The following is a 6,000-nucleotide window of genomic DNA, read 5'->3' as shown; positions in this document are numbered from 1 at the left end:
ACGTGGCCACAATCATCATGAGGAACCATTGGAGATGGAGTAGGCATGTGATGAGAAGAGAGGCCAATGCCGTCATCAAGACAGCACTTCATTGGACCCCTGAAGTGCAGAGGAAATGCAGCGGACCAAAGATAACTTGGCGCCATACCGTAGAGGCAGGAATGAGGATACTGAAACACATTGGGGCACTATAGGGAAGATGGCAAAGGACATACAGAGATGGAGAACCTTCATTGCTGCCCTAAATGCCCACGGAGCAATCCGCAATAAGTGAGTGACAGTCTTGTGCAAAATTGCTCCATTGGTAAATGGTAAATTGGTTAATTATTATTAGATGTTGCAAGGTATGGTGAAAAAATTTACTTTGCATGCAATCCATACAGATCAATTCATTACAACAGTGCATTGAGGTTCTACAAGGCAAAACATAAACAGACTGCACAATGAAGTGATACAGTAACAGAGAAAGTGCAATTCAGGCAGATAATAAGAGGTATGAGGTAGATTGTGAGGTCAAGAGTCTATCTTATCATACTTAGAAACATAGAAAATGGGTGCAGGAGTAGGCCATTCGGCCCTTTGAGCCTGCACCGCCATTCAGTATGATCATGGCTGATCATCCAACTCAGAACCCTGTACCAGCCTTCTCTCCATACTCCCGATCCCTTTAGCTACAAGGGCCATCTCTAACTCCCTCTTAAATATAACCAATGGACTGGCCTCAACTGTTTCCTGTGACAGAGAATTCCACAGATTCGCCACTCTCTGTGTGAAGAAGTTTTTCCTAATCTCGGTCCTAAAAGGCTTCCCCTTTATCCTCAAACTGTGACCCCTCGTTCTGGACTTCCCCAACATCGGGAACAATCTTCCTGCATCTAGCCTGTCCAATCCCTTTAGGATTTTATACGTTTCAATCAGATCCCCCCTCAATCTTCTAAATTCCAACAAGTATAAGCCTAGTCAATCCAGTCTTTCATCATATGAAAGTCCTGCCATCCCAGGAATCAATCTGGTGAACCTTCTTTGTACTCCCTCTATGGCAAGGATGTCTTTCCTCAGATTAGGGGACCAAAACTGCACACAATACTCCAGGTGTGGTCTCACCAAGGCCTTGTACAACTGCAGTAGTACCTCCCTGCTCCTGTACTCAAATCCTCTTGCTATAAATGCCAGCATACCATTTGCCTTTTTCACCGCCTGCTGTACCTGCATGCCCACTTTCAATGACTGGTGTATAATGACACCCAGGTCTCGTTGCACCTCCCCTTTTCCTAATCGGCCACCATTCAGATAATAATCTGTTTTCCTGTTTTTGCCACCAAAGTGGATAATCTTAGTTATCCACATTAAATTGCATCTGCCATGAATTTGCCCACTCACCTAACCTATCCAAGTCACCCTGCCATCCTCTTAGCATCCTCCTCACAGCTAACACTGCCGCCCAGCTTTGTGTCATCCGCAAACTTGGAGATGCTGCATTTAATTCCTACATCTAAGTCATTAATATATATTGTAAACAACTGGGGTCCCAGCACTGAGCCTTGCAGTACCCCACTAGTCACTGCCTGCCATTCTGAAAAGGTCCCGTTTATTCCCACTCTTTGCTTCCTGTCTGCCAACCAATTCTCTATCCACATACTTGGGGACTGTTAAATAGTATTTTAGCAGTGGGATAGAAGCTTTCGCTGGTGATATGTGCTTCTAGGGTTTTGTATCTTCTGCCTGGTTGGAGGAGGGAGAAGAAGGAATGCCTGGAGTGGAGTGGGTCTTTGAATGTATTGCCTGTTTTACTGAGATCATGTGAAATGTAGACAGAGTCCATGGAACGGAGGCTTGTTTCCAAGATGTGCTGAGTTGTGTCCACACTCTGTAGTTTCTTGGGACCTTGGGCAGAGCAGTTGCCATGATACATCTGGATAGGACGCTTTCTACGGTGCATCAGTTAAAAATTAGTGAGGGTCAAAAGGAGCATGCCAAATTTCAGGAGGTCAAGAGGTTGTTGTTCAGTTATTGTTCAGACCAAACATCAGAATGGGGAAGAAATGTGATCTAAGTGACTTTGTCCGTGGAATGATTGTTGGTGCCAGACGGATGGTTTGAGTATCTCAGAAACTGCTGATCTGCTGGGATTTTCACACACAACAGTCTCTGCGATTTACAGAGAATGGTGTGAAAAACAAAAAACATCCAGAGAGCGGCAGTTCTTTCGGCAAAAAGTTGTTGTTAATGAGAGAGTCCAGCGGAGAATAGCCAGACTGGTTCAAGCTAATGGGACAGTGACAGTAACTCAAGTAATAACATGTTAGAACAGTCTTGTGCAGAAAGAGCATCTCTGAATTCACAACACACCGAACCTTGAAGCGGATGGGCGACAGCAGCAGAAGACCATGAAAATACATTGAGTGGCCACTGAATGTATATGATCCTTACCTGATTGTAGTTGTATGTGTTTCCAGATCCTTTTAAAGTAGAGCATTACAGATATTGGAAATGTGAATGTGTATCTAAGAGAAGAAGCAATCAACTAAAATTCAGAATCACCACTCCTTTAATCTTGCATTCCTTAACAGTGAAACAGCCAACCCTTGTATTAAAGGCAGATTCATTAATTGCACTACCAATAACTCTTGAGTCCAAGCTGCCTAAGGTGAAGGAGGTTTGGATACCAGCCCAGAAGTAATAAAATGCAGCTGCACATTGGCCACTCAAGTGACAACCCACAAGAGAATGTCTTGTACTTCTGGAGCATCCTTTGCAATTGCAGGATATCCTAGAGTGCTTTACAGCCAATGAAGCATTGTAACATAGGAAACCGTGCAACAAAATTGTGTACAGTTAATTCTCGATCAGAAAGTGAAGGTTTCAATGATGTTGAAAAAGGAATCAATATTGCCTCAGATAACAGGAATAAGTCCTTTAGCTTTCTCCAAAATAGCATTTAATAATTGCAAATTTTCATGTACCTGTATAAGGGTTTCTTCAGTGATAGTATTGTATCTGCCTCAACCTCTGGTTTCTCACCACCTTCTGTGTGCAAATGTTGCCCCTCAGGTCCTTTTAAAATCTTTCTCCTCTCACTCTAAACCTATGCCTCCTAGTTTTGGACTTGCCAGTCTTGGAGAAAAGATTGTTCCATATCCATATTTTTGAGTGTGGGTGTTCAGGCTCTTGTACTTTCTGCTTGATGAAAGGACATGTAACTCCTGGTGAGAGTGCTTAATGATGGATGCTGCCCTCTTGAGACAGCACCTTTGGGAAATGTCCTCGATGATGGAGAGGTTTGTACCTGTAATGGAGCGGCTGAGTCTACGACCAGTCTTGAAGCTTCTTATGCTCCTTTGCATTAATGCCTCCATGCCAAATGGTGATGTAACCAATCAAGTGCTCTTCATGCTACCTCAATATCTTGTTACATTTTGGGGAAGAACTGTAATTCTCCATACTGTGATGAAAACTATGAATATCAATTGTATTTCTGTGTCCTACCTGGCTTAATTATTTTATGAATGTTATGAGATTTCTTATCTGATTTACTTTAAGATTATACTGTATACCTGATGATGCCCTGTTTAAGCATGATGTAGAAAGAAATGATCGGTGACAGTTTACCTCTTGCAGAACAATGCACCTATAGGAAATCAAATTTAAAAGAGTTGTAAATATGCAGCATATTAATGAGGAATTTTCTAAATGGCAGAACCAGTTTGAGAAGATGATGATCGGTATTGGCTTATTACTGTCACATTACCAAGATACAGTAAAAAACTTTTGCTTTGTATGCAATCTAGACAGATTAGTGCAAGCATAATTACATCAAGGTAATAAGAAAACAGATTGCAGAATATAGTGTCACAGTTACAGAGAAAGTGCAGTGCAGGTAAACAAATAAAGTGCAAGGGCCATGTCAAGATAGACTGAGATCAACAGTTTAAACGTTCATTCCTTAGCATATGAGAGGTCTGTTCAAAGCCTGAGAGCAATGGGATAGAAACTGTCCTTGAATTGGTGGTTCACGCTCTCAGACTTTTGTGCCTTCAGGCTGATGGGCAGGTTCTAAGTACTGAGCACCTGCAGAAGGAAGGCAGAGATAGTGCCAGAGTGACCCGCATTGCTATTTTAATGCCAAAAAAAGGGTGCAGAGCACATTTTAAATTTTGGCATTAAATTGAGCATTTTGGAATCTAAACATAAGGCAAGTAATCAGGTACATGGTAAAAAAAAACAGAACATTAACTTATTAAAATAAGCATAGAAGTGGATGGAGCATTGTCAGTGGAATGACCCAAGCATTCTCTCATGTAGAATTACATAGAATGAGCAACACAGAAACAACCTATCAACCTAACTACTCTGCTCCTTATAAGTTTTCTCCCATCCTTCTTCATCTTGCCCTTTCCCTCATACGTTTATCTAATTCTCTTTAGATCCACATCTACTGTTCAACTCAACCACTCACGGAGTTCCACATTCACCACTCTTTAGCTAAAGAAGTTTCCACCAAGTTCCCTTTTGGATATATTAGTGACTACCTCATATTTTATGTCTTTAAGAACTGCTGGTGAACTTTGAACTATGCTACGTCACAGCCCCACAGTGGAGTCCTCATGTTTCCCTGTGACTGTTTGGCTTTCTTCTAGATTCTATTGGTTCTTTAATTATCAGACCATCTGCACTTTGATCAGACTGCCACTTTCACAAGATGTCAGTTCCCAAAGCATCCCCATTTGCTTACTCTGTTCTCTGGGTGGTTTGTGGCGGGATTGTTTACAGTGGAATTCAAAGCTGTCTCAGCCAAATAATCACACGGGTGCTGACAAGGCTTCAATTACATGACCTCCATTCCCTGTGCTTTTTTGTTTTGTGGTTTCCAGTATCTCTCCTTAGCCTGCAGAATGCTCCACCGCTGCCTGAAGGGATACTTAACCTCACTTTTGCTGCTCTACACCTACATCCCAAAAATGTGCTGATTAGTTCAATTTCCAATGAAAATTACCCTTAATGTAGCTAAGTGTCAAAAAATATCAAAAGGGTGTTCATGGGGCACGTGAGATGCAGGGGTGGGGGGAATATGGAAAGTGGAAGAGGAATTGATGAGATTGTAAGGGGTTTCTTTTTTTTATGTCACTGCGTAGTCTAATTAAAATGGCTTCTTTGTTATGTTATAATTGATAGGGCTTCTTTGTTATGTTAACTGCTGAGAAAGTCCTCCCGCTAGTAGTTTGTTTTGGATTATCTATTGATAAGAGGACGAATGAACCAATGGGAATAGTTGTTATGTTTTTGGTTTGCCTGTAAGATATTGTATGCGCGGGGTTTTGGGGCAGAAGGCGGGAGAGAGAGACAGAGGATGGACCAAGTGCTGTGAGTCTGCTAACAGGGTTGGACCCTGAGTGAGGCGTTTGGTGAGGAGAGGAGACAGAGACGGACTTGTGTGGAGCGTCTGGTCATCCACCGTTGTTGGTCCCAGGTGGCCGGTCGAGGTGATCCGAGGGGTTGCAGGGTGAAGCAGAGGGGTCCTGAGCTCCAACTGTTTGTGCACGAAGAGACTGAACTTTGATAAGTGTGGTGCCTTTTATTTTCCTTTTATATTTCATTCTCTATTAATTATATAGTTCCAGTAATATTTATAAACTGTAAATCACTTAATCGTATCTGGTGTATTGTCTGTTATTTGGGTGGGGTGGGGTACATCACACAGCATCCACACAAACTGATTCCCCAGTTTGGCGGGGCCGAGGGCTGTTTCCCTAGACGACAGCGAGCCGGGCGACCCTGAGGCTGGCCATGGGGGGCTACGGTCTGTTGGAATCCAATGGGTAGAGTAGCCTACTTTGTTGCAAGGAGATGAAACCTTCTGTCTATGTTCACAATATCAACCCCTACAATAATTTTAAAGACCTCTACCACATCAGTTTACCAGCCTAGAGAAAGTGCCCTGGCCAGTTCAATCTTTCCTAATAAGTGAATCCCTCAGCTGAGTCAGGCAAGCTCATTCCCCAT

General features: G+C 42.6%; 1 protein-coding gene across 1 annotated transcript in view; it reads left to right on the top strand.

Moving 5' to 3' along the window:
* The first annotated feature begins 5,392 nt into the window (after positions 1-5,392).
* fam91a1 (family with sequence similarity 91 member A1) overlaps positions 5,393-6,000 on the top strand; it is a 77,100-nt gene continuing 76,492 nt past the window's right edge. Inside the window, exon 1 of the mRNA XM_063056083.1 lies at positions 5,393-5,560. The gene's annotated coding sequence lies outside the window, so the exon portion shown is untranslated. The remainder of the gene's footprint in view (positions 5,561-6,000) is intronic.

Source organism: Mobula hypostoma, chromosome 1 (genome assembly GCF_963921235.1).
Source record: "Mobula hypostoma chromosome 1, sMobHyp1.1, whole genome shotgun sequence".
NCBI classification, from domain to species: Eukaryota; Metazoa; Chordata; class Chondrichthyes; order Myliobatiformes; family Myliobatidae; genus Mobula; species Mobula hypostoma.
This window is presented reverse-complemented; position numbering and strand designations above follow the sequence as displayed.